The 12,600-nt window shown below is 37.9% G+C and overlaps 1 protein-coding gene across 2 annotated transcripts in view; it reads right to left on the bottom strand.

Annotated features, from left to right (window-relative positions):
• The window catches only part of fstl4 (follistatin-like 4), a 450,022-nt gene extending 441,827 nt beyond the window's left edge, over positions 1 to 8,195 (bottom strand). For both annotated transcript variants that reach the window (XR_003937211.1, XM_030153338.1), the window contains exon 1: positions 7,927 to 8,195. The gene's annotated coding sequence lies outside the window, so the exon portion shown is untranslated. The remainder of the gene's footprint in view (positions 1 to 7,926) is intronic.
• Between the last annotated feature and the right edge of the window lie 4,405 nt (positions 8,196 to 12,600).

Raw genomic sequence — 12,600 nt, 5'->3', positions numbered from 1 at the left:
CAATAAAAAGCTATGTAATAAATGTAAAAAAAAAAAAAAAAAAAAAAAAACTAAATGTTTGTGTGTGTTTGTTTATGTAGTGGCCTCATCGAAAATCAGTTTGCTTTGTCACTAGATATTAGTTTCGTCAATATACTCAGTTCTTAAAGCAAAACCAAACAACAAAGACATGCTATATTCTGGTCAGAGGTGTAAACACAAGCACAAACTGAAAATTCTACAACTGTAATGTTGATATATGAATCACATTTTTACTCATAAATATAGAAATTATACATAACCATGGTTTTACTAAAACATACATTTTCTTCTGACCTATCGTCTGGGTTAGATAACCTTGGCTATGCCAGCTTTAAATCATCATGCTTGGAATCATCTTGTTTGTTATACAATGACAATAAAGTACTGAACTGAATTAGAATCATAGAAAAGTTCAGGAAAAGGTTAGGTACAGGGTACTTTATGCTGTTTCATGGCTAAGTCTCCACAAAATGAATTTAACACAATGTTTGTGCATTTCCCTTTGTCAGCGTTAAACCCAGACACAAAGAATTCCAGTCAGTTCAGTCTTAAACTAATCTCGTTTGCGCTATCTGGATGTGATTGTATAGTGAACAAGGCCGTGACTCACCATCTGTAATACACGTTTTTTGTTCGGGTATTTTTAACCTCTGTTTTGGAGTATGGCTCATTATATTTCTTTGGAAAATCCACAAAGCCAAACAAATTAAAGTCACCAGGCAAAAAAAAAAGAGAGGAAGGAAGTGGGTTTGGTTTACCCGAGGGGATGGCTTTGTTGTGTGAAAATAAATCCTGCTCCTGATTAGACAAGCTCTGCATGGGGTTCAGGCGGTGTGATGCCAAACACTTAAACAGTCTGCAAGCGGGACATCGTAATTGATATGAAAAATTCAATTTATTCTAATTAAATGTTATCCTGCATCATCTTCTTGGGCACTTTATGTGCAAATAGTTGGAAACATTTGGTGTCTACCTTAATGTAATGCAAAAGGGACAGAGTCACACATTTTAATTTCTGCATCATTATACTCCAGCTGAAATGCTAAATATCTGATGAACATCATTTTAACCTCCGTAGACCCAAGAAAAGAAAGGGCTTTGGCTTTTTTTATGATAAATAAGCATCTTGGAACCAGTATAATGCAACATTTTTTCTGTCTGAAACTTCTTTTTTTTTTTTTTTTTTAAATATCCTTTGCAGTAGATAGCTTCTTTTTTTATGTAAAGCTGTGAAACTCTTATCCCCAAAATGACAAAAATGCCTTACTAGGTCTCAAGAGGTTAATATAATTTCATACTCAGGTTGCAGTTATCAGATTTTTTTTTTCTGTAAATGCTAAGGAAAAGAGCTGCAGTGCTTTGTTTCCTGTCACCTCTAGCATAGGATACACTGGACCATCCTTTACCAAAGAAAAGAAGATAAAGCTGTCCAATATCTGACAAAAAACAAATGATGAAGATGACTGTGAAAGGATATGGGTCAGCATACTGGAGTTAAATAACATATAACTGGCTAATATATGTATGTGTTGAACTGTAACAATCAGGTTCAACCCATTTGTGAACTATAATGTCACATTATTGTTGTAAAATGCTCAGTCAGAGAAAAGTTTTTAGTAACAGTAACATTTCTTACTTGTTTTCACAAACAAACCTTTTAAGACAGTGATTTGGATTGTGACAAAAATGTGAAATAGAAAAATATTGAATAGTTATTTTATGAGTTTTTTTCCCAGCAGTTATGCTCCAAAGCATTAAAAAAAATCAACACACATACTTTCATTTCTCTATGAGTCCAAAAACATTTTGAGCTTAAGACCAAAAATAATTAATCAATTTTATCTTTTCAGGACCCAGATTTAAAAAAATACATCTTTAATTGTGATGGACTAAAATTTACACAATCTTTCACCATAAAAAAAAACCTATCAGAATAATAAAAAAAAAAATTCTTATACTTTTTTTGTCCTTTCAATTTATTTTAATGTTGATATGAGTTGTAAAATTTTTGACATTGTGTTTTTTTTTTCCTTTTTGCCATTTCTAAATATTTCCTTGCAACATATTCCATGTCTTGTTGCATATTTTACATCATTGCCATGTTTTGAAATCTCTTACCTCTACCCTGTTTTTCAAATAGATCAATAGCTGGGTTTCCATTACAGTTTTCCGAACAATAAAAGCGATATTTCTACAATTTCAACAAAGTGCTACTTGTAGGTTTTTCCATTGAAGAGTGCTTAGCTTCTCATAAAGTCCATCTTGCAACATGCCGTAATTCTTGTACAATACTGTATAGCTCTCGCAAGACGCTCGCTTAAGGAAGACGGACTCACTGAGTTTCATACAAAACCTCCACGGTGTTGGCACTGTAGCGTCGATTGCATCTACTGCTATTGCAGTGACTGTCTTAAACAAAAGAAGAAGGAAACATATAATTGTCCCAAGGCAAAATCAGCGGCCATGCAGAATGGATTTCTGGGAGAGAATTGTACATCAGGAATTCACCAACGAGTTGTGGATCCACAATTTCCAAATGACCAGGGCAATGTTTAATGAACTTTGTGATGTTATTGAACCTCTTGTGGCACCAGACTTGTCATGCCCTCGGGAAGCAGTTCCTACACCAAAGCGAGTGGCTGTTGCCCTAAACAACCTAGCACCAGTTCTGAGTACAGGGTCACAGGTGAGACCTTTGACCTGAACCAAACCACCGTGCACAGATGGGTGAAAATGCACAAAATGTATTTCCATTACACTTTTGCGCTATACTTTTATATCAAAACATCTTAAAAACCACCCCATGAGAGCGTAAAAAGTTTTTTTTGATCTTTGATAGTTTTAGCAACATTTCGGTGTTTCCATGACCAGTTTTCTATTGTGCAATTTATATTATTTCTGAGGATAATGGAAATCCAGCTAATATGTATAAACCTTCCACACACTTTCACTATTTGAATCCAGAGAATAAAATCAATCAATCAATTCACATGACATCACTGTTTACTAACCAAGTGGTGACCTAATAAAAATAGCTCTGTGACCCATTTTGGGCCCTGACCATAAGTTTGGAAAGACAGCTCCATGGGAATGTTCCAGAGAAAATAAAATCAAAACACGTGCTTCATCCTCATTACTCTCTGTATCCAGCAACAACTCTGTGTTCGAGCCAACAGTGATGTCTCTATGTGTATATTTTATCCAGAGTTTTGTCTCTCAGACAGAACTCAACCACAATAAGAGTAGTTTGGTGAGTGAGAAGAGCAGAATGAACCAGAGTCAGGTCATTTTTATACTGTGTGCTCATACGGTACTGTAATTGGCTGCAGAAATAAATTCACTGCTCAGAGGTCAATACCTTACATTATAAAACAAGAAGAAAAAATACACAGATAGAGGGTCATTGAGATTGAGAAGGATCATTATTGTAAGAGTTGACAATGATAAATACAGTAATAGTGCAACATAAGTTATATTATTAATAATTATTCATCATATTAATATAGCACTTCACTCAACTTTGCATTAGTTCTTTCCTGGTCTTTGCTGTTTTATAGATAAACTTTAGGAATATCACTCAAATTGTCTTCGGTCACAGACGCCTTAATAAAGGTGAGGATTAAGCCGGATCATCTCTTTAGCAGGAAGAGAAATGCAGCCAAATCAGACTGAAGCTAAGTATATTCTATTTGATTGTATTAATATGTCACAAATTTAGCCTGGTGGTGTTTTTAAATTAGCACTGAAGATTAAGAAGAAGGTTTTATCCAGTTGTAGATTCGTAGGCTTAACATCATAGCTCCATCGTGCATAATAACGTCATTTTAAGGCAAACATTGAAGGTAATGACACTGAGCAAACACTATTAATGTAACAACCAGCTGGCTTCACTTTTGTGCCGATATATGAATAAATTCATTCACTTTCTGAAACTGCTTTATCCCCTGAAGGGCTTGGAATGTAGGCAGTGGTGCTGGCTGTCTATCCCAACTACCATCAGTCAAGGTTGAGGTCCACCCTAGACATGTCGCCAGTTCAACATATAGACGTGAACAACCATTAACTCTCACATTCACACCTATGTGTGATTTAGAGTGACCAATTAAACTTTTAAGGTGCATGTCTTTAGAGAGTGGGAGGAAGCCAGGGTACCCGGAGAGAACCCACGCAGAACCAGAGAGAACATGAACACTCCACACAGAAAGGTCCACACCAGCTGGTACTCAGATCAAACTCAGGATCTTCTTATGAGGAGACAGTCACAACACTGCACCACTGTGCAGCCTGACTGCATAGTCTTTAATAGACTTTGTAATGAAACAAATGACCTTGGTAATGAAATCATACTTCTTATTGGGAAGTCTATTTTTATAGCCTACATGAAACAACATGGTAAGAAGGCATGGGGTGACGATGTACATTTTATTATCTCTTTTTGTAGTTTCATCATGTCAAACCCATGTCCCTAGCGTCTGTTGTCGCATAATTACTACTTTTAGCCTCCTGTAAGTGCAGTCGACTTCTCTCAGCACCATAGATGTTTTTTTTTTTTCAAAGTCTATTTCAGCTTTTTTTTTTTTACCACATGATGTTTTCCATTAAGGAGTTTAAGAATAGACACAGTTCACACCTTTAGTGACTATTCAACTGCAACCTTAGTCTCCTACATTGCTATGGAAATTCCCAATATCTTGCAAATTTACTGTACACCCAACATGTACTGACATGTAAAACAGACATTCCATCTTCTTTGTGCATCTGTGGAAGGTCAGGAAGTGAAGTGTTCAGAGACACTTTGCTTTTCCCTGTCATGTCAGCACTCACTGAGCTGAAATGTCCCAGAGAAACAAACCCACCTGCACCATGACAGCTGCTCTGTTGCTGCCCTGACCTCTAACCCCACAGGCACAAATCGTCAACTAGGATCAATACAGCACCACATTTATTACATCCATGAATTATATTAAAACCAAAGCCAGAGCAAAGGTCATGTTAAATCTCTGTCATTTCCAGTGGTTGAGAATATCAACACCACAAGTACCTCTACAACACTACAGCACAAAAAACAGTCCAATTATGTTTTTGTGAGCATAACAACCAGACAACAGCAGGTACTGACAGTGTTTAGTCTATTGGAGAGGAAAAGCCCAGCTACACTTTTTGCAGTGTCACTTAAAAAGTCAATTACATGCTTACAGTACGTTGCTATATTTAAATACAGTCTGGAGACATTTTAAATGGACAAGACTAAGAATAGCCTATCATGCAAAAGATGCAGGAGCATGCGAATATTCTGCCTCAGCCAGGTTACAAAACAGCAGCTTAGACCTTTATTGCCATCCTTGAAATTTCAGCTTTATTAAAGTAGCATGCAGAACGTACTACACGGACGCTTTTACTCACATATGCTGTTTCAATATGGTGCTGGCTTTTGCAGGATTTAAGTGCTTAGCAAGTAAGAGTGCACTCCAGAAAGCCTAATTCAACTGTGTGTGTATCATAGACATGGATAGCTATGTGTGCCTGTGCATCGTCACTTTCAATCTGTGTCTGTATGTGTATCTGTGTGTGTGTGTGTGTGTGTGTGTGTGTGTGTGTGTGTGTGTGTGTGTGTGAGTCATCCAACTATTAGGCTGTCTCTGTAGCACAAGAAACAGCCATAATCTGCTGGACACCGCACTATAATGGCTCTCTCTGAGACAGCTAATAAGTTAGACACCAGATTGCGAGATGCAATAAGTGCGACTGAGTCACTATCCGGGGCCGCATCATTATTTCTAGACCCATGGACTGTGACCCCAGGGTGAGCTACAGAATGGCTCTGACAGGGTTCATGATATGATGTGGTTCCCCCTCAAAAAATGGGGGAAAAAACTAAGCATTTAAAAAAACCCAGGAAACAGGACTTTATTTATGATTGATGGTTGACACAGAGCTGCTTTTTGTAAATGCAGATGCGGTCTCTTTGGCTGTGTTTAAAGTACACTTCTTTTATTAGCTTCACCTCTGTCTCATGTCTTATATTTGTTGTCTAGTGTTTGGAATTTAATTGCTGTCATGCATTTCTTATTCAATTGTAACGCTCAGTTGCTGCTGCTTGTGATAATAATTTACATATTTTTTTTAAATCACTTGAACAATTTTTGTGCTTGTCTCGACAATGTTTAAGTCTATATCGCACACTTTACACATAGACATATATAGCCTACCTAAACTTTATTGCAATAACTGGAATTAAATATGCTCCATAAATGTAGTTTTGCTTGCTCGCTTGTTTTCACTTATTTTCCATCCAGTATTTACTGAGTCTGTTAGGAAAACCACTGCACATCCAACTGTTGAATCCAAGTCCAAAAAATCAATAAACATAATATTTCATTTCATACATTACCAGTGTCTCATTCTGTGCCTAGACATGTTTGCCTACTTTGCCTTGCAAAGCTCATGTCTATAGGTAGTAAGTTAGTGTAAAGCAGGAGCGCTCCAGTGCATATAGATTCAACTGAGAAACACTGCCATTAATATTCTCATTCAGGGGCAGAACACACAATTATTGATCTGTGTCTCTTTGCATGTGAGCTTGCTGTATGAGTTTTTTTTTTTTTTTTTTTTTTTTTATGTGTGAGTTGAGAGTTGGAGGAGCTGTTGGCCTGCATAAAGCAGACGGACTGGAATTTACTACCAGTTTCCCACAGATAGCACAGTGATGAATGGCCAAAATTCTGATACTGGAGGTTGGCTCCGTATGTGCTTCCAGGTACACAAGAAATCCAACAAAACCCCAGAGAGAGGATGGAGCGCAGCAGTGGGAGATGTACTGAGTGGAGAGGAGTGGAGTGGAGTGGAGTGGAATAGGGAGCAAGAGGCTGGAGCGTTTTCAGCACCATGGAGAGCTCCGGCGCAATACGCTACATACAGTATATCACGGCGGCAGCGCGCCGACCAATCCTCATTTCCCACTTCGCTGGCCGTCACGGGGGCTTTGCTGCCGCTGTGCCAGCTCTCTGGTGACACTGATAGGATTTTCCCATGTGAGAGCGCTGAGGCAGCTCATTTAACACAATCAGACAAGAAAATCTCATCTTGTTTAGGAATTTTTTCCCTCCTTCCCCCTCCTCCTCCTACTGTTCCTCCTCCTCCTCCTCCTTCTTCTTCTTCTTCTTTTTCTTGGGACTTAAGGAGAGATGAGGGGAGGAATGCGCTTTACAAGACACTGATCGTTAATAGATGAAGTCCTCCCAGCGCCCTGCCAAAAAGCTGGCTAATGGAAAAAGAAAGGGGGGCCGGGTGAGAGGTGGCGGTGTACAGACCTGGAATCTATGCCAGAGAGCACAGCCGGAGATGTGCGTGTCTCACTATGTTATCATTTCAGTCCCTCTGCTGCTGGAGCAAACCTGGCGCATCCGGGAAGAAGAGTCCTACTGGAGCCATTTATCACACACTGCCCTGTTGTTTTAGAGCAGGTAGAGCCGCTGCACGGTTAGACGAGGTTACCAAAAGCTGGCATCTGGTCATATTGAATGATTAATCACACCCCGCGTTTCAGTCAGACAATAGGCGACAGAGCAGGCAGTATAGTTAACACTGTCACAGACTGTCATTGACATCGCCCTGCGCTATAAGGCTGCATCTCACACATCTTTCCTGGCTGTAAAATACTGGAGCTCGGCTTCTATTATTAATGCAATTCTCCATAGCTACTCACAAAGTAATTCAGAATTAAAGCACGCCACTGCCATGCTCTTCACACTTTGCATTCACTCACACTGTCAATGCAAATAGTGCAGATAAAACACCCCCCTCCAAAAAAAAAAAAAAAAAAAAAAAAACTTGTAAAAACAGCTTCAAGATTTTTTTTGTTTTTCTGTTTTAACACCCCATTAGTAGAAGCAGTTTCCACCTTACCTGTGGTATTCCGAGGCAAGAAGGAAAGAAAGGAGGGAATTTCAAGCGAATATGCCACAGATTTCCTCACAGCGACCGGGTCCAAACTGTTAGTTCCACTCCCCTCCTCCCGCTTGGCAGACTCTTAAAAGGGGTTCAGATTAGTGCTAGGCTGGTGGGGTCTAGTATCAGTAGCAGTTGTTGTCAGTAACGACGGAGGTAAGCGCGTCCCAACTCTCAGCAGCGGTTTGCCATCCTCCGGCTCCTCCGGCTGGTTTCCTCTCCGCCGCTCCGCTCCTGCTCTGCCCTATTTCAACTCCTCTCACTCCGCTCTCCTCCTGACGTCAGCCGCTGCACGCCGAATGCGGTGAGGCTGCATCTGCAGATTCATCGCGCTGGAAAGCGACACCTGTGTGTATGCGCGTGTGTGTTAGTGTGTGTGCATGCGTGGATGTGTCTGTGTGAGGCAGAGAAACACCGAATGCCCCGTCAGGATGAAAGATATGATCATTTTGGGCATGTATTTTCCTTTATTTCATTTTTTTTTTTTTTTTTTTTTTTTTACGTCTTACAGATTTCATATTACATAGGTCCTAAAACTAAACTACATGTAAATGATGAAATGATGAAGTCTTAAAGTTACGTGGACTAAGACAGGAATAAGAATTCACGTAATCAAATACAAATGACATCAGCCTTATTTTATAATGAAGTCACTAAACTTCTTCTTGTAAAATACCCTTTATCTTATCTTTATTTTTTATTTACTATTTATGCCACTGAAACCCCAGCAATTTAGAAAAGTCAGAAAAGGAGAACACAGTGAAAGGTGATTTAATGTTCCAAAGCAATCCAATTATGATCTGCACAATTTATTTTGGTTATCACTGAGAAGTCTGAACGTATGAATTATACTTCTCATAAAACAATATTCTCAGTATTAAAAGTTGCATCACATGGATTAAATGATTTATTTTATTATCCTAAAAATTCAACCCCCACCCCCCACACTCATGCACACACACACACACACACAGACACACACACACACACCCTCCTGGGAAAAAAAAAAAAAAAAAAAAAAAAACAGATTACAGGATGTATTTGCTGCGATTCAATAATTTTTCACCAAGGTCTTGTTTTGGTAATGGAGATCTCCAAAGATTCTCAATAGGGTTCAGGTCTGGACTCTGTTGTGTCCAGTCCATGTGTGGAAATGGTGTCTCCCCCTGAACATCTTTCACAATTAAAGACCCTGGTGCTACAAGTACTGAAGTCACAAAAAAAGTCTGTTAAAAACCTCTTTAGGGTGGACTTAGCTAAACAAATACATGTTTATATGCTCAACTTGAATTGTCCAAAAATGTGACTTCAGTACTTTTAGCACCAGGGTCTTCAGTTTCAGCCTGATGAACCTTGACATTTTCCAGTTTTTATGCTGTCTAACAAACTGATGATTGACAAATGACAATGAGAAGTTGTTATAATTGCAAAAAATATTAACAGCAGTAATGATTCAGTTGAAGGATTTGAACTATTTGTAAAGTTAAATCCAGGTGGGGACTTTTTTTGCCAGGTGGTGTATAATGTCTTCGACGGGCTACTTATTTGCTGCAGAGGTGCAGACTTAGACTTTGTATGTCTGCCCCATATGTTCTCTGATTCTCCCAATATCAGAGTTTAATGTTAATTCTCCCATCAGTGCCCTTGACCAATGTATTTGGTCCTTGCTGAGAAGGAGGGTCATTAATCCATTTCCTTCATCTGCTGTTTATTTGACTGTTCTTTGTTTTCATATCCAACTAATTCTGTAAAGCCCTGTGAGGCAACCTTTTAGGGCTCTACAAATAAAATTGAATTGAAATGAAATCGAATTATATTTAGAGGTTTATTTTTTAGATACTTTCCTTCCTTCCTTCCTTCCTTACTGTTAAAATTCTGTATCCACATCCTGGAGGAGGGATCTTTCCTTTTTGACTCCTTCTGTGGTGCCCCCCCCCCCCACCTCCCATTAACTTTTTTTTTTTTTTTAGGGATTTTTCATCACCAAGGATCAAAGTGTTATATCCTGTACAGATTGTAAAGCCCACTAAGGCAGATTCGTGATATCAGTCCATACAAATAATATTAAATTAACCTGAAAAGTCTGCAGGCTATGAAAAAGTCCTAGATCATCACTCACTAATGAACAAGCCTGTATGAGCATTCAGTGGCCTTACTCATGCAGAAGACAAAAAGGTTGGTCAGAATCACTTTCACAAGTAAACAATTTTACACTGGATTAGCTGGTTAAATAAAGACCTTTTGCAAATGTTGAAACATAAAGACAAATAAATGTGTGCGCCAATTATTGTAAGGTCACTCAATACATTCCCTGCACTGAATCCTAACCCTAACCATGATAGATGAAATCCTAACTCTACAGTTTAATCTCACCTTAACCCTAAAAGCGTGTTTAAATCCTCAAACAGCCTTTTAACCTGTTCCTTTACATTTATTTATTTATTTATTTAGATTTACCATTTGAAGTTCCAAAGCTGAAGAGCCATAAGGCCAAAATTAACAATTGACAGCTCATTTAAAAGATAATAACCTCAGATGCAGAAAAGCTAAGTAAGTGGCTAAAATAAAACCTGAACTACATATACAGGTCCCATCAGCTTTGATCGCTACCCAGGGGATTCTTGGAATCTAAGCTTTCTTAAAGTTTTATTATAGACACTTTATTAATATATTTAACACTAAATGGTGACTGAATCGCTGAGAATGTGGTGGGAATGGAGAGGTTAAAAGGTCCATCTGAAGATAGGGGTTGACTCTCTTTGATGGTCAGGTCATCAGTGGCAAAAAATACAAACTGGTTCTCACAATGTGCACAAACACACTCATTTAATGTAATGAAAAGACTTCACATTGACTTCCATTCATTCCATTAACTTACATCAACATGACAACAACATATGCAGGACTTAGCCCTACCCTCACCCCATAACCCTAAGCTTAAATGAGCTCTTAATTTTTTTCTAAATGGTGAGTAATCTCAACAGCAACATTAACAAACACTTGCAGACATCAACATTACATAACTTGGCAGATAATATTCACAGATGCCAAAAGGTCAAATTCATGGGCTGTATTAACAGGCATGAGGTTTGTTACCATCCAGCTCTTTTTATTCATATTTTCATCACAGAAAAGTTGAAAAAGCCTTGATGCTCAGAAGAGGGGGGAAAAATGACACTCCGATAAAAGGTAGTTATTATGTGTAAACATGTGGACCTGTAAGGAGACTGAAATGGTTACTGAATCAGTACAAGAAACTAACACATTGATTTGTTAGATTGAAAACATCAATGATACATCAGTATATATGATGACCTGGAGAAATAAATAAACAGTGGAGTCTGAAACAGTGGTTCAACTCTGGGAACAAAAGCTAAAATCAGCTTTAGGTTTTTGACAAATATTCTTCCTCATATCTATATGTTCCTCAAACAGCAGATTATACATTATAGCATGAAATACAGTCTAACTTGAGATGTTTCAAAACATGGAAATAATATTAATATTCACATGACCATAGTGGAAGGAAAGAAAATTCACCCAGGGGTTCTATGAGTATTAATGTTCAAACTCTCAACAGCAGAGGGAAGTCATGTACCAGAACCCATTTAATACTACAAAAACCACCAATGAATCCACGCTACGTATCCGTAGACATCACCACTCACTGAATAAAGTACATTAGGGAGGCGCCCTATTGTCAGAAGGCTCGTTAGTCAGAAAAGAGTTAGATTTATCATCTAAATCCAAACTAATTTTCTGACTAAAGGGCCTTCTGACAATAAGATGGACACCATGTATAGCGCTCATTGTTTGAACATATCTCTATTATGGTATCATCAAGTTTTCTTCTTTAACCCTTTCATGCACGAATTATGAGAGCCTTAATCAAATTTTTTTCCTGAGTGTTTTTATTCCTCTTTAGGCATGAAAAAAAAACAATGCAATTAAAAATTTTCTTCTGAAAAATAAATAATAAGAATTTAAAAAATTATAATTATTATTTTTTTAAAAATACATAAAAAAAAAGGAAAAAAAATTCTTATGAACCTATTTTTCATGAAGTTGCAAAAATGTCCACTCATCTGGACACCACACGTTTAATTTTTGACACAAAGAAACATGTATTTACTGATAAATTGTGTGAAAACTATGGGGAGGGCTTGTGATTCTGGGGCTTTATGCTCAGGAGAGATCTACATAATGTTACCAATTCATACCAGAAAAGATATGTAGTGTCTTAAAATTTTAACAAAGATATGTGTAAAAAACAACAACAACAAAAAGAACAACAAAATCCATGAATACACAAGAGAACAGCTGTAGAATAGCTGTCCACTGTAGTGACCAGTGTGCATGAAAGGGTTAAATTAAAAGTCATAACCAGATGTTTTGACAGTCAGTTAAAAATAACACTGTCTTATAATCTTCACATGCTGCTTCACCTTTTCATTATAGCTTTATTAGCTTAGCCCTGTTTTTAGACAGAAAACAGTCACAGTAAAACCAAAAATCGCCTCCATGTTCTGTGCAGTTTGTGTTGTCGATAGCTGCACTAAAAGTCTGTTTGAAATTGTCCAGAACTCATTCCAGAACTGTCACAGTTTAGCCTGAACTGTGACACTTAACAAT

This window comes from Sphaeramia orbicularis, chromosome 14, assembly GCF_902148855.1.
Source record: "Sphaeramia orbicularis chromosome 14, fSphaOr1.1, whole genome shotgun sequence".
Taxonomy (NCBI): Eukaryota; Metazoa; Chordata; class Actinopteri; order Kurtiformes; family Apogonidae; genus Sphaeramia; species Sphaeramia orbicularis.
The sequence above is the reverse complement of the archived record's forward strand: the minus strand, read 5'-3'. Positions and strand labels throughout refer to the sequence as shown.